This window comes from Ranitomeya imitator, chromosome 1, assembly GCF_032444005.1.
Source record: "Ranitomeya imitator isolate aRanImi1 chromosome 1, aRanImi1.pri, whole genome shotgun sequence".
In the NCBI taxonomy this organism is placed as follows: Eukaryota; Metazoa; Chordata; class Amphibia; order Anura; family Dendrobatidae; genus Ranitomeya; species Ranitomeya imitator.
Genome location: NC_091282.1, coordinates 659,076,195 through 659,095,285, shown reverse-complemented (window position 1 = coordinate 659,095,285; position 19,091 = coordinate 659,076,195). Strand labels below are relative to the sequence as shown.

Below are 19,091 nucleotides of genomic sequence, written 5' to 3'. Positions count from 1 at the left end.
AAGCGGGTACTGGCAGGTCCCAATGGCTGAAAAAGATCGGGCCAAGACGGCGTTTGTATTGCCAATGGGGCTCTTTGAGTTCAACCGGATGCCCTTTGGCCTCGCTACCGCCCCGGGAACCTTCCAACGCCTGATGGAACATTGCTTGGGTGATCTAAATTTTGAATCAGTCCTGATATATTTGGACGACATTGTGGTGTTCGGAACCTCATTTGAAGATCATCTGGAGAAGCTGCGTCAAGTTCTCCAGCGGCTCAAGAGCTACGGCCTGAAAATAAAGCCAAAAAAATGTCAGCTGTTACGAAACCAGATTGAATATTTGGGGCATCTGGTGACCCCGGACGGGGTACTACCTTTAGCCAGTAAGATTAAGGCGGTACAAGAGTGGCCACCTCCTTGTGACCTGCGAGAAGTGCGGGCCTTCCTGGGCCTAGCAGGATACTATCGGCGGTTTGTGCCTAAATTCTCACAAGTGGTGAGTCCCTTGAATGAACTTTTGAGAGGGACAGCGCTGGGTCCTCGAAATCGCCCCATTCCATGGGGGCCCCTACAGAAAAAGGCATTTGATGGAGTGAAAACCGCCCTAACGAGTGCCCCATTGCTGGCCTACGCCCGGTTTGACACCCCTTTTTTGTTGTATACCGATGGTAGTCTTCATGGGTTGGGGGCAGTACTAGCACAGGTGCAGGACGGCCGAGAACGAGTGATTTCTTATGGCAGCAGATCTTTAAGAGACTCCGAGCGAAATCCGGCTAACTACAGCTCATTCCGTCTGGAATTGCTGGCCCTGGTGTGGGCAATGACAGAACGCTTCGCCGAGTATCTAACAGGAGCTGAGGTGCTAGTCATGACAGATAACAACCCGCTAGCTCACTTAGAGAATGCAAAACTGGGGGCGTTGGAGCAGCGGTGGGTCGCCAGACTGGCCAAGTTCAATTACCGCATTAAATTTCGCTCTGGTCGAGAGAACGGCAATGCAGATGCATTGTCAAGAGTGCCCCTTGGGTCATCCGGGGAAGATGTTGATGAACAACTTGAGGATACTGAAACTCCAGCTTTGGGGCAAATACCTATCTTCCAAAGTGTGGTACACTCAAGTGGGGTGGCCACCGGGATGCCCTGTGTCCTGGGTAAAACACCCTCAGATTGGACAAGAGTCCAGGATGAGTGTCCGGACGTTGCACTTGTGCGCCGTTGGGTACAAAACAAGGCCTGGCCCAGTGCAGAGGACAAGGCTCAGTTGTCCATGGAAGGAATGAAACTCCTTCGACAATGGGATAAATTGTGTGTGGAACAAGGTCTTTTGTATCGTAAGGTGTACCTGCCATCGGAGCTGCAGCATCGGTACCAACTGATAATTCCTGTGGGGATGGGGCCGGTGGTCGCTCGTGAGGCGCATGAGAAGGGGGCCCATTTTGGAAGTGAAAAGACACTTCAGTGGTTGCAGCGAGTCCTCTACTGCCCTGAGTTGGGAGGGATGGTGGCCGACGCGTGTCGGCAGTGCCGAATTTGTGGGCTCAACAAAAGCCCTGAGCAGCGGGCTCCCACACAGTCTATTAAGACTTCAGCTCCACTGGAACTACTCATGATTGACTACGTGTTGATAGGGTACTCTACATCAGGGTACTCCTACTGCCTGGTGATGACAGATCACTTTACCAAGTATGCTGTAGCGGTGCCGACAAGAGATCAGACGGCCAAGTCGGCGGCTGAGGCAGTGTGCCGACATTTCTTCCAAGTGTTCGGGTGTCCGCAGAGAATACATTCAGATCAAGGGGCCTGCTTTCAGGGAACGCTGATGAAAGAGTTGCACCAGCTCTATGGTATCGAGCAGTCGAGAACAACGCCTTACCACCCTCAGGGTAACGGGGCGTGTGAGCGTTTTAATCGGACCCTGTTGCAAATGTTGAGGTCCTTAGAGAGTCAGCAACAGACATGCTGGCCTGAGTATCTCCCCGAATTGATGTGGGCTTACAATAACAGGGTGCACAGTACTACTGGTTACTCACCACACATGTTGATGTTTGGTAGACCTGGCCGAGACATTGAGGATTTGAGCATGCCAGATCCCTCCTCCGCCCCCCTTCGGACTGCATCCGAGTGGGTACGAGAGCATCGGCGGCGGTTGAGGGTGGTGCATCAGGTGGTGGGTGACCGCCTTCGCCAGGTGGTCCATAAGGACACGCGACCTGTACAAACAGAGCTGTTCTCTCCGGGAGACAGAGTGTTGGTGAGGACAAAACGACGGTCAGGAAAGCTGAGTGACCGATGGGAGGCGATACCGTATCTGATAAAAAAATAGGTGAACCCTGAGATTCCAGTGTACGAGGTCGAACCGGTGGGGACAGGGGGGCCAACCCGTAATTTGCATCGTAACATGTTACAGCGGTGCTGGTTTGAAGATTCGGCGCCTACCCCCCTAGAGCCAGAGGCCATGTTTCAAGGGGCGGAAGCTCTGAATGATCTTGAGTTTGATGGTGTGCTTACTCCTGCGCCTGCTTATTTGCCCCCTGTGACCGATCTGGCCTCGGGTGATGAGAATGTTGGGGATATGGAGGATGTTGTTGAGGAGAGTGCATCAGGTCAACTGCTTGGTCCTGACGCTGTATCACAGGACATCGAGCCGCAGGAGGAGACAACTCCACTTACGCCCACTGACACGACCATGGAAGAGACTCTAGCTCCCTCTAAGGTCGCACCTGTTGATGTAGGACTCAGGAGAACTACACGATCTACGGCAGGAATACCGCCTCAGCGATATGCTCAAGATGAATTTGAGTGGGAAGGTATGTCGAGGACGCCAACCTCTAGTGGGGTGGCATGTAAGAGGGTGAACTGTAGTCCCACTGAGAGGGCACTAGGACCCTGTGGTTTTTGCCTATTGCAGAAGAGAACAGACCGTGCAAAACTCCCAGAGACAATGTGTGCTGCTGGGTGGGGTCTAGTGTCTCGGGTGTAAAGTGAAAGTAGGAAGTGAGAGCTGAGAGAGAAAAGGCGGGAAGCAAAGGAGAAGCTGCTGTGATATCTTAAAGAGAGACTGTGTGTGGATTTACTGCAAGTGTTTTTGGAGGAAAAGAAGCTTTTGAGAGACTTTTTGTCGCTAACGTTCCCCTGGAGAAGAATTAACCTTTTGTTTAACTCTGTGAGAGACTTGTGTTGCTAACGTTTCCTGGAGAGGAGTTAACCCTTTATTTAACAAAAGACTGAGACTTTACTAAGAACCCAGTACGTATTTGGAAGTCTGTGGATTCCCTGTGCATTGAGTGGAGAACCAAGTCTGGACAGACTGCTGATACAGAGACGGACGGATTGTCGTGGAAGCATTCCTAGGAGCTACAGAAGCAGAGATTACATCGTGAGACCACTAACTAAGTCCCCGGCGTTTGGGCTCGGCATCGGCCGACAAGACAAGACAAGAGGAGCTTGCTGTAACTTATTGGCGCTGAAAATATGAACTGGCTGCAGCCTGTGCGGATTCCTGCCTGAGAGGAAATCCATCTCAGGATACGGTACCATAGTTATAGATACCCGGGTATCTCTGCTCAGAGTGTTAAATTGTTACTTTAGAGGTGTATCTTATATTAGAGTTGTGTAAGTTATACTCAATGTGCCATTCCAGGGGCTCCCTTAATAACACTACATTCAATTTACACTTGTTCCTGCTTTTAGTTGCCTGTTAGGTAAATTTCTTACTAGTCTGTTGTAGTATACAGTTCTCAGGAGACCTTGGAGTGGCACAGTGATTTCAGCTGCTGCTGAGCTAGTGTATCTGTGGGGTGCATCTGTCTTAATATTCTCCATATTACCTTGATTATTTTGCCTTTGAGTAAATACCGTTGGAGATTTCTGCCTTGGTCTTGGTTTGTGACTCACTGGATCTTATTCGGACCTCTGGTCATTACATGGTTGTTGTTTAACCCCTTAACCCCCGGAGCTTTTTTCGTTTTTTGCTCCCTTTCTTTCCAGAGCCATAACTTTTTTATTTTCCATCAATATGGCCATGTGAGGGCTTATTATTTGTGGAACGAGTTGTACTTTTGAACGACATCATTGGTTTTACCATTTCTTGTAACAGAAAACGGGAAACATATTCCAAGTGCGATGAAATTGCAAAAAAAGTGCAATCCTACAGTTGTTTTTTGTTTGGCTTTTTTGCTAGGTTCACTAAATGCTAAAACTGATCTGCACTTATGATTCTCTAGGTAATTACAAGTTCATAGACACCAAACATGTCTAAGTTGTATTTTATTTAAGTGGTAAAAAAAATCCAAAGTTTGCTTAAAAAAAAAAAATGCGCCATTTTCCGATACCCGTAGTGTCTCCATTATTCGTGATCTCGGGGTGGCTGAGGGCTTATTTTTGCGTGCCGAGCTGATGTTTTTAATTATACCACGTTTGTGCAGATAAGTTCTTTCGATCGCCCGTTATTGCATATAAAAAATGCCGTTTAGCCATCAGGTTAATCTTTTTTATTGATAGATTGGGCGATTCTGAACGCGGCAATACCAAATATGTGTAGGTTTGATTTTTTTTAATTGTTATATTTTGATTGGGGCGAAAGGGGGGGGGATTTGAACTTTTATATTTTATTTATATTTTTAAACTTTTTTTTTTAAATGTTGGCATGCTTCAATAGTCATGCACTACTCGATCGCCTCTGCTACATAGAGGTGATGCACAGATCGCCTCTATGTAGTAGAATTACAGGCTTGCTATGAGCGTTGACCACAGGGTGGCGCTCATAGCAATCTGCCATCAACAACCATAGAGGTCTCGAGGAGACCTCTGATTGTGATGGCAGTGCACCAATCACATGACGGGGTCAGTGGTTTGCATACTTATGGCCGCGCGGCCGGCAGTGCTTGTTAAATGCCGCTGTCAGAGTTTAACAACGGCATTTAACTAGTTAATGGGCATGGGCGGATCGCAATTCCGCTCGCGCCCATTGCGGGCACATGACAGCTGTTGAAAGTAGCTGACATATCGCGGCTTTGAGATGGGCTCACCGCCGGAGCCCACCTCAAAGCGGGGCATACTGCCAGCTAACGTACTATTCTGTCAGCTGGCAGAAAGGGCTTAATCTTTAGTTATACTATGTTGTCTTAAACAAATCTATATGTGTAAATAAAATGAAAATATGCATATTATCCCTCATATCATTCTATAGCGCAGGCGCTGCCGCCATTGCAGGTCTGATCAATCTGAATTTTTTTTCCTAACCATATTATATTCAGTATGTAAAATAGGGGGCAGGTCAGTGAAGGCTCAGTCACCTGTCATAAGCCATACAGATATGAATATGTAAGCAGAGTACCACATAAAGCCCCACCTACCACCCCACCCTCAGCTCTACCCACAGCCCCACACACAGGCCGCCCCGGAGCACAAGAATCTCAATAACTGAAAATTACAAATAAAAATTACACAACAACCACAAGACGGATTCCATCACCAGGTATCACTGTAATCAGTATAACAGCCCCGACCTGACACTGTCTGTAGGTTACTGAGCACAATCCTGCTGACAAGTTCCCTTTAAACGTTTTTTTCAGAATTACCCAGTCGTAGTGAAGTGTGGGGCCATCTATTTAAAAACTTAAACCTTGGCCAAAATGTAAGAGTACAATGATCCCAAGCACACCATAAACTCTGCATCAGAAAGAAACGGATCACAGGATTGTAATGTCCCAATCAAGGTCCACACCTCGACCAAATAGACATGCTGTGGTGGGACCATAAGAGACCTGTGCACAAACCAATGGTCACAAACTTCATGCAACGTTGGTCAGTAGAGTAGTACAAAATCCATGATGATGTGAAAGACTGATAAAGTCATACAGAAACATTACTATAAATTATTGCTGCTAAAGGTGGTTGCATGAGCGACTGATTCAAGGGGTGTAGTTAATTTTTCATATTTTGCCACAGAACAAAGGCTTAGAATGAGCAGAGGCCCCAGTAGTATCAGCACTGTGTCTGCAGACCTCCTCTTGAAGAATCAGCACTGTCTGCAGACCTCCCTGCCCTCAGTACTGTCAGCATACCTCCTCCTGTAGTACCAGTACTGTGTCTGCAGACCTCCTCCTGTAGTATCAGCACTGTCTGCAGACCTCCTGTAGTATCAGAACTGTGTCTGCAGACCTCCTCCTGTAGTACCAGCACTGTGTCTGCAGACCTCCTACTGTAGTATCAGCACTGTGTCTGCAGACCTCCCTGCCCTCAGTACTGTGTTTGCAGACCTCCTCTGTAGTGTCAGCACTGTGTCTGCAGACCTCCTCCTGTAGTAAAAGCACTTTCTCCATACCTCCTCCTGTAGTATCAGCACAAGGTATGCAGACCTCCTCTGTAGTGTCAGCACTGTGTCTGCAGACCTCCTCCTGTAGTACAGTTATATGAAAAAGTTTGGGCACCCCTATTAATCTTAATGTTTTATAAAAAATAGTTTTTTTTGCAACAGCTATTTCAGTTTCATATATCTAATAACTGTTGGACACAGTAATGTTTCTGCCTTGAAATGAGGTTTATTGTACAGAAAATGTGCAATCTGCATCCAAGCATAATTTGAGAGGTGCATAAGTATGGGCACCCTTATCATTTTCTTGTTTTAAATACTCCTACCTACTTTTTACTGACTTACTAAAGCACTTTTTTTGGTTTTCTAACCTCATTGAGCTTTGAACTTCATAGCCAGGTGTATGCAATCATGAGAAAAGCTACTTAAGAGTGGCCACTTGCAAGTTGTTCTCCTGTTTGAATCTCCTCTGAAGAGTGGCATCATGGGCTCCTCAAAACAACTGTCTAATGATCTGAAAACAAAGATTATTCAACATAGTTGTTCAGAGGAAGTGTTGTGAATTCCGCTCTTGGGCTCCCTCCGGTGGTTGTAAGTGGCACTTTTGTGAGTTCTGCTCTTGGGGTCCCTCCGGTGGTTTTAAGTGGAATGGCTGCTCCTTGGATTTAGCAGTCTGCAGCTGCTTCCACTGATTGTCTTTCTGCTCGGCTATTTATGCCTGGCTCTTCTCTTCAGCCAGTGCCACTTGTCAATGGTTCCTGGTTCCTGGTTGGATTCACATCTCTCTTGGATTTCCCTGATATCCTGACCAGTTCTGCAAAGATAAGTCCTTGCTTTGCTCTTTTCTGTCCACATGTTGTGGACTTATTCGTTCTGTGCATTCTATGTTTTGTCCAGCTTGTCAGTACGGATTAATTCAGTTAAGCTGGAAGCTCTGGGAAGCAGATTTACCCTCCACACCTTTAGTCAGGTGTGGAGACTTTTGTAAACTCTGTGTGGATTTTTGTAGTTTTTAATACTGACCGCACAGTATCCTATCCTGTCCTTTCTATCTAGCTAGACTGGCCTCCTGTGCTACATCCTGGTTTCATTCTGTGTATGTCTTTTCCCTCTCCACTCACAGTCATTACTTGTGGGGGGCTATCTATCCTTTGGGGATTTTCTCTGAGGCAAGATAGTTTTCCTGTTTCTATCTTTAGGGGTAGTTAATTCTCAGGCTGTGACAAGGTGCCTAGGGAGTGACAGGAGCATCCCACGGCTACTTCTAGTGTTGTGTTGAGCTTAGGGACTGCGGTCAGTACAGGTACCACCTCCTTCAGAGCTCGTCCCATGTTGCTCCTAAACCACCAGTTGATAACAGGGAAGGATATAAAAAGCTGTCTCGGAGATTTAACCTGTCAATTTCCACTGTGAGGAACATAGTAAGGAAATGGAAGAACACAGGTACAGTTCTTGTTAAGGCCAGAAGTGGCAGGCCAAGAAAAACATCAGAAAGGCAGAGAAGAAGAATGGTGAGATCAGTCAAGGACAATCCTCAGACCACCTCCAGAGAGCTGCAGCATCAACTTGCTGCAGATGGTGTCACTGTGCATCGGTCAACTATACAACGCACTTTGCACAAGGAGAAGCTGTATGGGAGAGTGATGTGAAAAAAGCCGTTTCTGCAAGCACGTCACAAACAGAGTCGGCTGAGGTATGCAAGCACATTTGGAGAAGCCAATTTCTTTTTGGAAGAAGGTCCTGTGGACTGATGAATCCAAGATTGAGTTGTTTGGTCATACAAAAAGGCTTTATGCATGGTGGCCAAAAAAACCATGATTCCAAGAAAAACACTTGCTACCGACAGTAAAATTTGGTGGAGGTTCCATCATGCTTTGGGGCTGTGTGGCCAATGCCAGCAACGTGAATCTTGTTAAAGTTGAGGGACGCATGGATTCCTCTCAGTATCAGCAGATTCTTGACAATAATGTTCATGAATCAGTGACAAAGTTGAAGTTATGCAGGGGATGGATCTTTCAGCAAGACAATCATCCAAAACACCGCTCCAAATCTACTCAGGCATTCATGCAGAGGAACAATTATACTGTTCTGGAATGGCGATCCCAGTCCCCAGACCTGAATATCATTGAGCATCTGTGGGATCATTTGAAGAGGGCTGTCCATGTTCGGCGACCATCAAACTTAACTGAACTGGAATTGTTTTGTAAGAGGAATGGGCAAAAATACCTTCATCCAGGATCCAGGAACTCATTAAAAGCTACAGGAAGCGACTAGAGGCTGCTATTTTTGCAAAAGGAAGATCTACTAAATATTAATGTCACTTTTCTGGTGGGGTGCCCATACTTATGCACCTGTCAAATTTTGTTTGAATGCAGATTGCACATTTTCTGTTAGTACAATAAACCTCATTTCAAGGCAGAAACATTACTGTGTCCAACAGTTATTAGATATATGAAACTGAAATAGCTGTTGCAAAAAAAAACAATTTTTATAAAACATTAAGCTTAAGATTAACAGGGGTGCCCAAACTTTTTCATATAACTGTATAAGCACTGTCTCCACACCTCCTCCTGTAGTCTCAGCACAAGGTATGCAGACCTCCTCCTGTAGTATCAGCACTTGTGTCTGCAGACCTCCCTGCGCTCAGTACTGACCCTTATCCACATTACATCAGAAGGAGAACTCTTCAATATCTGTCACATAGTTGGTATTGTAGATAAGAAAGACCTTTCTGTTTTATCTGTGTTGGCTTGTTGGTCCGTGCTCTGCATAAACTGACTGGGTCTTAATTTCTTCAGAAGTCAGGCAGCCCAATACAGCAGTCCTCGCCTTACTGCCCTACAGTGGCCCAGCTGGAATACAGGAGTCAAAAGTACAGAAACTGTACAGTAACTCTATAGACGAAAAGTATAGAATTGGCGGCCTATCACATCATGTGCCATCAGCACAGTCTAGTACCGGTCAGGACATGGCACTCCTGTATTGAAAAGCTGCCAGTGTGTGTATCGTAATAATAATAATAATAATAATGTGTGTAATCGGGTCATTTACTCCCGTGGGGAGATCAGTTGTGTGTGGGATATTTTTAGGGTATGTTCACACGTTCCTGATTTCCATCCTTTTTTTTTCAGGACTGAAACCGCAGGTCTTTGCAGAAAACGCAGGTCCTTTTTTTTGTGCTTTTTTGGTCCTTTTTTGATGCGTTTTTTGATCCTTTTTTTATCCTTTTTTTTATGCAGTTTTCTATGCAGAGTCTGTGTGTTTTCTATGAAGTTTTTTAGGGTTAAAATGGCTGAAAATACCCTACCCCTAACCCTACCCCTACCACTAACCCTACCCCTACCCCTAACCCTACCCCAAACCCTACCCCTAACCCTACCCCTACCCCTAACCCTACCCCTAACCCTATTCTAACCTTAGTGGAAAAAAAAAAAAAAATTCTTAATTTTTTTTATTGTCCCTACCTATGGGGGTGACAAAGGGTGTCATTTACTATTTTTTTTTATTTTGATCACTGAGATAGGTTATATCTCTGTGATCAAAATGCACTTTGGAACGAATCTGCCGGCCGGCAGATTCGGCGGGCGCACTGCGCATGCGCCCGCCATTTTGCAAGATGGCGGCGCCCAGGGAGAAGACGGCCAGACGGACACCGGGAGGCCGGGTAAGTATAAGGGGGGGAGATTAGGGCACGGGGGGGCATCGGAGCACGGGGGAGGGGGCATCGGAGCACGGGGGGGGCATCGGAGCACGGGGGAGGGGCATCGGAGCATGGGGGGTGGGATCGGGGCAGCCACACTCCGCCCACGCACTTCCGCCCGCTTCCTCGCACTTCCTGCTGCAGCGGTTCTGCAGCACAAACCGCAATAAAACCCGCAGATATATTTTTGATCTGCGGGTTTTACTGCGGGTTTGACCTCACAATGGAGGTCTATGGGTGCAGAACCGCTGCGGCTCCGAAAAAAGAAGTGACATGGTACTTCTTTTTTCCCGCAGCTATTCAGCGCGGCTTTTTTCCCGATTCCCGCATCATGTGCACAGTGGGTCCTGTTTTCCATAGGGTACATTTTACTGTACCCTGCATGGAAAACAGCTGCGGAACCGCAGCGGCAAAAACGCTGCGGTTCCGCAGTAAAAAACGCACTGTGTGAACATGGCCTAACTGTTATTTTTGTCTATGTGTAAAGTAGTGGGTAAAAAAAATTGTAATTTTTTATTTTTCAATGTATTTATTTTGTTAGCAGGGTGGGTTGAGATATTTATGTATATCAGCTTTTGGACAAGCTCTCATGATGAATATATCAGAGGACACTACGGGATTAAGGTCAAGCTCCACACCATCATTAAAATACACTAATGGGACTGGAATGATTATTATTACTTTAGCTTTTTTTCTTGTCTAGTTTTAGTGTTTTTTTTATACTGTTTATTATTTGTGACAAATTTTTCTTTTAATTTAGGCTTTTTTTATTATTTCATGTTTGCTTCTTTTTCATATGTTTGCTTCTTTTTCATGTGCTTGCTTCTTTTTCATGTGTTTGCTTCTTTTTTTCAAAAAATGTTTGTTGCTGTGATAAGGATTTGGGCTTTCCAAATGTTTTCAGCTGATTCATCACATGTGACTTTTTCGAAAGTCAGTACGTTTAGCAAAAATGTACTCTGGACCCCATTTTTAGGGAGGCACATCTCACTCTAGTGATTAAGGTTTGAGGAAGAATTTTCAATTTGATGCACTTTTGTGACTTTTTGGGGTTTTAAAAAGTATCAGAAACTGTTCTGGGGGTCCGGAGAGAGCAGGGTGCGGGGTTTGGGCTCGGTAACTGCGGCTTGTCCTTTAGGCTACTTTCACACATCAGGTTTTTGCCGTCAGGCTATTAATCTGGCGAATTTTGAAAAAAACGGATCCAGCAAAAGTTGCCGCCGGATCAATTTTTTTTCTCATAGACTTGTATTGTCGACGGACTGCCTCACGTTTCATCCTTTTTTTGCCGGATCCGTTGAAAATTTGTTTTCCGGCTCCCGGAGAAAATAGACATAGTAACGTTTTTTGTGTCCGGTGAAAAAAACGGACAGCGACGGATCCGTTAAATGATTGAATCCGGCAACGGATTCCGTTTTTTTAAACTGAGCATCTTATAAACGTTTCCCATTCCGGTCTCTCTCTCCTCTCTCTCTCCCCCCGATCAGCTAGTCCCTGGATATCAGCTAGTCGGATTCGGCGAAAAAAAACGGATCCGTCGCATCAGTTTTTCCCAATTTGCGACGGACCCATTTTTTCACAATTCGCCGGATTTAGCCTGATGGCTAAAAACTGTTGTGAGAAAGCAGCCTTACCCCTCACTCCATACACATATAGTTGGAAAGATAAGCGAAAGTCCTACAACTTGTAGAATTACATCAGCTGCAGAAAACGTTGTAAAGGAAGGCAGGGTGGGGCGTCTCTACTCTGAAGCGACCTTTACTTCCTTTCTAGCTTCTTGCCTGCTGCCTCCTATGTCTCCCAATATAAATATGAAGGCTGAGGCTCAGTTTACATGGAGGTTTCCTTTAATGGGAAGGAGCAGGATGGTTTATCTCCGGCACAAGCTTTGCCAGATCCTGTTTTTTTCTGCTGTCTGGGCACAGTCGGGAGGCCGCTGTTCACATTGGACTGTGGATTTACAAACACGAATCTAAGTAAACAAGTAAAGTAGAAGGATAAGTCTCATCTCACCGCCCAGCAGTCTGCAGAACTTCACTCCTGCTCCTCTCCCAGCTCTCTGGTGATATCCAAAGTAATAGGATTCTTTCCAATCTCCGGCTCAGCGTAAGATTAAAGATGCAAAATGTTTCCTAAGAATCCCATAAATATCCTCGTCCCTCCGGGATCCTATGTACATATAGGATCGGCCGCATGCTTCCAGCCTCTGTTTTAGCAGAAAGTAACTGAGCGTGTGCACATGTACTGGGGAGGGCGAGAGAAGGGAGGAAAGAGAGGAGGAGTGAGCACCCACCACCCTTTTTACAGTGCACATTTATATGAAGAGGAGGCTATTCACACAGTGGCGACCAAAAGTTTTGCATTTTTTTTAAAGTGTGATTCCATCTGTCCATCTGGTTGTTGTGATGCCATTTTCTTGGTGATGGATTGAAAGTGCATGAAGTTGTCATCATGCAACAACTTAATTTTTACCAAAATGATTTAGAATATAGGTATGGTCGGACTGGCCAATCGGGGAACCGGAGGATTTTCAGGTGGGCCCAGGAACTGACATCTGCTGGCATACAGGGCCGGCAGCTGCCTAGGGACTATGCTGCCCCAGGGGTCCCCAGTCAGTGGTGTGTCACTAATAGCAGCACACTACGAAGCTGCTACAAGGCCTGTGAGTCAGGGGGGTCCACCCGGCGCCAGCAGAGCAGCAGCGGTGGAGCAGCGGGTGACAGGAGGCTGGAGCCGGCTGCTGCGGCTAAACCCTGTGCCATCTGCTTAAGAGAAATGAATATTCACTGCTTCCCATGCCCATGGGCGTGGGACGCACTGAATATTAATTTCTCTTTAGCAGCTGGCAAAAGCTTTAACCACAGCAGCCGGCTCCAGCCTCCTGTCACCCGCTGCTCCACCGCTGCTGCCCTCCAGCGCATGCCGCATTCAACTGTATCGACATCATAGAGGCCGATGCAGATAAAAGCAATAATGGAGGTGAAGGTGTCAGATAAAGTTCCCTCCCCATCATTCCTCTCTGCCTCTGACACAGCCGGTGCGCGATGACGTCACTTCATCGCACACCCTAGTGTGTGTACCGGGCAAACGACAGTGCAGCTGCCGGGACCGAAACAGAGCCGTGATCAGTGGGGGAACGAGGAGAGGTGAGTATTGTGTTTGCTTTATATATATATATATATATATATATATATATATATATATATATATATTTACTAGCTATTGAACCCGTTCTACGCCCGGGTGGCGAGCATTTATATTGGTATATGGTCTCCATCCTTGTATGTGCTGCTCCATCCTGCGTCCCCATCCTGTCATGTGCTGCACCCATCCTCCGTCCCCATCCTGCGTCCCCATCCTGTCATGTGCTGCACCCATCCTGCGTCTCCATCCTGGTATGTGCTGCACCCATCCTGTCATGTGCTGCACCCATCCTGCATCCCCATCCTGGTATGTGCTGCACCCATCCTGCGTCCCCATCCTGTCATGTGCTGCACCCATCCTGCGTCCCCATCCTGTCATGTGCTGCTCCCATCCTGCGCCCCCGTTCTGTCATGTGCTGCTCCATCCTGCGCCCCCATTCTGTCATGTGCTGCACCCATCCTGCGTCCCCATTCTGCGTCCCCATCCTGTCATGTGCTGCACCCATCCTGCGTCCCCATCCTGTCATGTGCTGCACCCATCCTGCGTCCCCATCCTGGTATGTGCTGCGTCCCCATCCTGCGTCCCCATCCTGGTATGTGCTGCATCCATCCGGGGGCCTGAGCAGGCGGGGACACCGGCGCGCTGTGGGGGTCAGGTGCCGGTATCGCCGCCAGCTCAGGCCCCCCAGCACTTACTATATTCACCTGTCCTGCGTTCCATCGCTGCGCGCCGCCATCTTCCCGGTCTCCTGGCTGTGACTGTTCAGTCAGAGGGCGGCGCCGGCGCGCATTAAGCGCGTCATCGCGCCCTCTGAACTGAAGGTTACAGGCCGAAGACCGGGAAGATGGCGGCGCTCAGTGATGGAACGCAGGACAGGTGAATATAGGCGATACTCACCCTCCTGGTGGTCCCTGCTTCTCTGTTGGAGATCGCGGTGTGCGTTCAGTGTGAACGCACACCGCGATCTCCTGGGAGCGTCACTCTGTGAGGCCTGCGCCTGCGCAGTCTATAAAGGCTTCGGACAGAGTGACGCTCCCAGCGTTATATTATAGACTAGCTATTGAACCCGTTCTACGCCCGGGTAGCGAGCATTTATATTGGTATATGGTCTCCATCCTGGTATGTGCTGCTCCATCCTGCGTCCCCATCCCGTCATGTGCTGCTCCATCCTGCGTCCCCATCCTGTCATGCGCTGCTCCATCCTGCGTCCCCATCCTGTCATGTGCTGCTCCATCCTGCGTCCCCATCCTGTCATGCGCTGCTCCCATCCTGCGTCCCCATCCTGTCATGCGCTGCTCCCATCCTGCATCCCCATCCTGTGATGCGCTGCTCTCATCCTGTGATGTGCTGCTCCCATCCTGCGTCCCCATCCTGTCATGTGCTGCTCCTTCCTGCGTCCCCATCCTGTCATGTGCTGCTCCATCCTGCGTCCCCATCCTGTCATGCGCTGCTCCATCCTGCGTCCCCATCCTGTCATGTGCTGCTCCATCCTGCGCCTCCATTCTGTCATGTGCTGCTCCCATCCTGCGTCCCCATCCTGTCATGCGCTGCTCCATCCTGCGTCCCCAACCTGTCATGCACTGCTCCCATCCTGCGTCCCCATCCTGTCATGTGCTGCTCCATCCTGCGCCTCCATTCTGTCATGTGCTGCTCCCATCCTGCGTCCCCATATTGTCATGCGCTGCTCCATCCTGCGTCCCCATCCTGTCATGCGCTGCGCCCATCCTGCGTCCCCATCCTGTGATGCGCTGCTCCCATCCTGTGATGCGCTGCTCCCATCCTGCGTCCCCATCCTGTCATGTGCTGCTCCATCCTGCGTTCCCATCCTGTAATGTGCTGCTCCATCCTGCGTCCCCATCCTGTCATGTGCTGCTCCATCCTGCGTCCCCATCCTGTCATGTGCTGCTCCCATCCTGTGTCCCCATCCTGTCATGCGCTGCTCCCATCCTGCGTCCCCATCCTGTCATGCGCTGCTCCCATCCTGCGTCCCCATCCTGTCATGCGCTGCTCCCATCCTGCGTCCCCATCCTGTCATGCGCTGCTCCCATCCTGCGTCCCCATCATGTCATGCGCTGCACCCATCCTGCGTCCCCATCCTTATGTGCTGCTCCATCCTGCGTCCCCATCCTGTCATGTGCTGCTCCATCCTGCGTCCCCATCCTGTCATGTGCTACTCCATCCTGCATCCCCATCCTGTCATGTGCTGCTCCATCCTGCGTCCCCATACTGTTATGTGCTGCTCCCATCCTGCGTCCCCATCCTTATGTGCTGCTCCATCCTGCGTCCCCATCCTTATGTGCTGCTCCATCCTGCGTCCCCATCCTTTCATGTGCTGCTCCATCCTGCGTCCCCATCCTGTTATGTGCTGCTCCCATCCTGCGTCCCCATCCTTATGTGCTGCTCCATCCTGCGTCCCCATCCTTATGTGCTGCTCCATCCTGTGTCCCCATCCTTATGTGCTGCTCCATCCTGCGTCCCCATCCTTATGTGCTGCTCCATCCTGCGTCCCCATCCTTATGTGCTGCTCCATCCTGCGTCCCCATCCTTATGTGCTGCTCCATCCTGCGTCCCCATCCTTATGTGCTGCTCCATCCTGCGTCCCCATCCTTATGTGCTGCTCCATCCTGCGTCCCCATCCTTATGTGCTGCTCCATCCTGCGTCCCCATACTGCCTCTGACCCGCTCGGCGCCGAGTGCTGGGGGGCCTGAGCAGGCGGGGACACCAGCACGCTGTGGGGGTCAGGTGCCGGTATCGCCGCCAGCTCAGGCCCCCCAGCACTTACTATATTCACCTGTCCTGCGTTCCAGCTCTGGGCACCGCCATCTTCCCGGTCTCCTGGCCGTGACTGTTCAGTCAGAGGGCGGCGCCGGCGCGCATTAAGCGCGTCATCGCGCCTTCTGAACTGAAGGTTACAGGCCGAAGACCGGGAAGATGGCGGCGCTCAGTGATGGAACGCAGGACAGGTGAATATAGGCGATACTCACCCTCCTGGCGGTCCCTGCTTCTCTGTTGGAGATCGCGGTGTGCGTTACACCGCGATCTCCCAGGAGCGTCACTCTGTGAGGCCCAGACTGCGCCGGCGCTTGCGCCTGCGCAGTCTATAAAGGCTTCGGACAGAGTGACGCTCCCAGCGTTATATTATAGATAGATAGATATTTATATATACATATATATATATATATATATATATATATATATATATATATATATATATATAATAAGGAGGGGGCTACATCATATTCTATGGGGGAAGCTGTATTATACCCTATGAGGGGGCTACTTTATATTCTATGGGGGTGGGGCTGCATTATACTATATGAGGGGGCTTCATTATATTCTAAAGGGAAGAAAGGAAGGAAACAATTTTTTGATCCCTTGCTGATTTTATACATTTGTCCACTGACAAAGACATGAACAGTCTATAATTTTAAGGGTAGGTTAATTTAACACTGAGAGATAGAATTAATTTATAAATATAAAAAATGTATTTGCATTTTGCAGTGAGAAATAAATATTTGATCTCATACCAACCATAAAGAATTCTGGCTCCTACAGACCAGTTAGATGCTCCTAATCAACTTGTTATCTGCATTAAAGACACCTGTCTTGCACAGTCACCTTTATAAAAGACTCCTGTTCACAGACTCAATTAATAAGTCAGACTCTAACCTCTACAACATGGGCAAGACCAAAGAGCTTTCTAAGGATGTCAGGGACAAGATCATAGACCTGCACAAAGCTGAAATGAGGTACAAAACCATAAGTAAGAGGCTGGGTGAAAGAAGACATCTGTTGGTGCGATAGTAAGAAAAAGGAAGAAATACAAAATGTCTGTCAATCAACATTGAACTGGGGCACCATGCAAAATCTCACCTCGTGGGGTATCCATGATCGTGAGGAAGGGAACTTTTTAATGATCTCAAGGCAGCTGGGACCACAGTCACCAGAAAAACCTTGGTAACACATTACGCCATAAAAGTTTAAAATCCTGCAGTGCCCGCAAGGTCTCCCTGATCAAGAAGGCACATGTGGCCCAAAACATACAAGGCAACAAAGGAGTGGCTCAAAAAGAAGCACATTAAGCTCATGCAGTGGCCTAGCCAGTCTCCAGACCTTAATCCCATAGAAAACTTATGGAGGGAGTTGAATCACCGAGTTGCCAAGTGACAGCCTCAAAATCTTAATGATTTAGAGATGTTCTGCAAAAAGAAGTGGACCAAAACTCCTCCTGACATGTGCGCAAACCTCATCATCAACTACAAAAATCGTCTGACTGCTGTGCTTGTCAACAAGGGTTTTGCCACCAAGTATTGTTTGCCACAGGGATCAAATATTTATTTCTCACTGCAAATGCAAATAAATTTATATAATTTATACAATGTGGTTTTGTGGATTTTATTTTTGATATTCTATCTCTCAATGTTAAAATTAACCTATCCTTAAAATTACAGACTAATCATGTCTTTGTCAGTGGGCAAACTTACAAAATCAGCAAGGAATCAAATAATTATTTCCTTCACTTTATGGGGGGGGGGGGGGCTGCATTATACCCTATGAGGGGGCTGCATTATATTCTATGGGGGCTGCATCATGCCCTATGAAGGTGTTGCATTATACTCTGAGGGGGTTATCTTATATTCTATGGAGGGCTGCATTATACCCTATGATGGGCTACATTATAATCTATGGGGGGGCTGCAAGATATTATATGAGGAGGTCTGCATTATACCCTATGAGGGGGCTGCATTATATTCTGTGGCTGGCTGTATTATACCCTATGAGGGGGCTACATTATATTTTATGGGTTATGCATTATTACCCATGAGGGGGCTGTATTATATTCTATAAGTGGGCTGCATTATAACCTGAGGAGACTACATTATATTCTATGGGAGGCTGTATTATACCCTATGAGGGGGCTACATTATATTCTATGGAGGGCTGCATTATACTCTATGAGGGGGCTACATTATATTCTATTAGGGGCTGCATTATACCCTATGAGGGGCTAAATTATATTCTACATGGGGCTGCATTATACCCTGAGTGGGCTGCATTTTACCCTTTATGGGGGCTGCATTATACTCTGAGGGGGCTACATTATATTCTACAGTGAGCTGCATTATACCCTATGAGAGGGCTACATTATACTCTGAGGGGGCTACATCATATTGTATGCGGGGCTGCATTATACCCTATGAAAAGGGCTTCATTATACTCTGAGGGGCTACATATTCTATGGGGGGCTGCATTATACCCTATGAGGTGCTACACTATATTCTATGAGGGGGCTGCATCATTCCTTGTGAGGGGGCTATGTTACATTCTATGGTGGGCTGCATTATACTCTATGAGGTGGCTGCATTATTCCCTATGAGGGTGCTACAGTATATTCTATGGGGGGCTGCATTATACCCTATGAGGGGGCTGCATTATACACTATGAGGCGGCTGCATTATACCCTATTAGGGTGCTACAGTATATTCTATGGGGGCTGTATTATACCCTATGAGGTGGCCGCATTATACATTATGAGGCGGCTGCATTATACCCTATGAGGGTGCTACAGTATATTCTATGGGGGGCTGCATTATACCCTATGAGGGGGCAGCATTATACTCTGTGAGGGGGCTGCATTATACCCTGTGAGGGGGTTGCATTATACACTATGAGGGGGCTGCATTATACTCTGAGGGGGTTTCATTATAGTCTATGGGGGGCTGCATTATACCCTATAAGGGGGCTGCATTATACACGACAAGGGCCCTGCATTAAACTCTGAGGGGGCTATATTGTATTCTATGGGGGGCTGCAGTATACCCTATGAAGGGGCAGCATTATAATGTATGGGGGGGCTGCATGATACTATATGAGGAGGTCTGCATTATACCCTAGGGCGCTACATTATATTCTAACCAATTTAACAATTTATTCTAACCATTTTTCTTTGCTAA

General features: G+C 47.7%; 1 protein-coding gene across 1 annotated transcript in view; it reads right to left on the bottom strand.

Annotated features, from left to right (window-relative positions):
* The window catches only part of LOC138640127 (NACHT, LRR and PYD domains-containing protein 3-like), a 119,794-nt gene extending 107,575 nt beyond the window's left edge, over positions 1-12,219 (bottom strand). The window contains exon 1 of the mRNA XM_069728808.1: positions 12,006-12,219. The gene's annotated coding sequence lies outside the window, so the exon portion shown is untranslated. The remainder of the gene's footprint in view (positions 1-12,005) is intronic.
* Between the last annotated feature and the right edge of the window lie 6,872 nt (positions 12,220-19,091).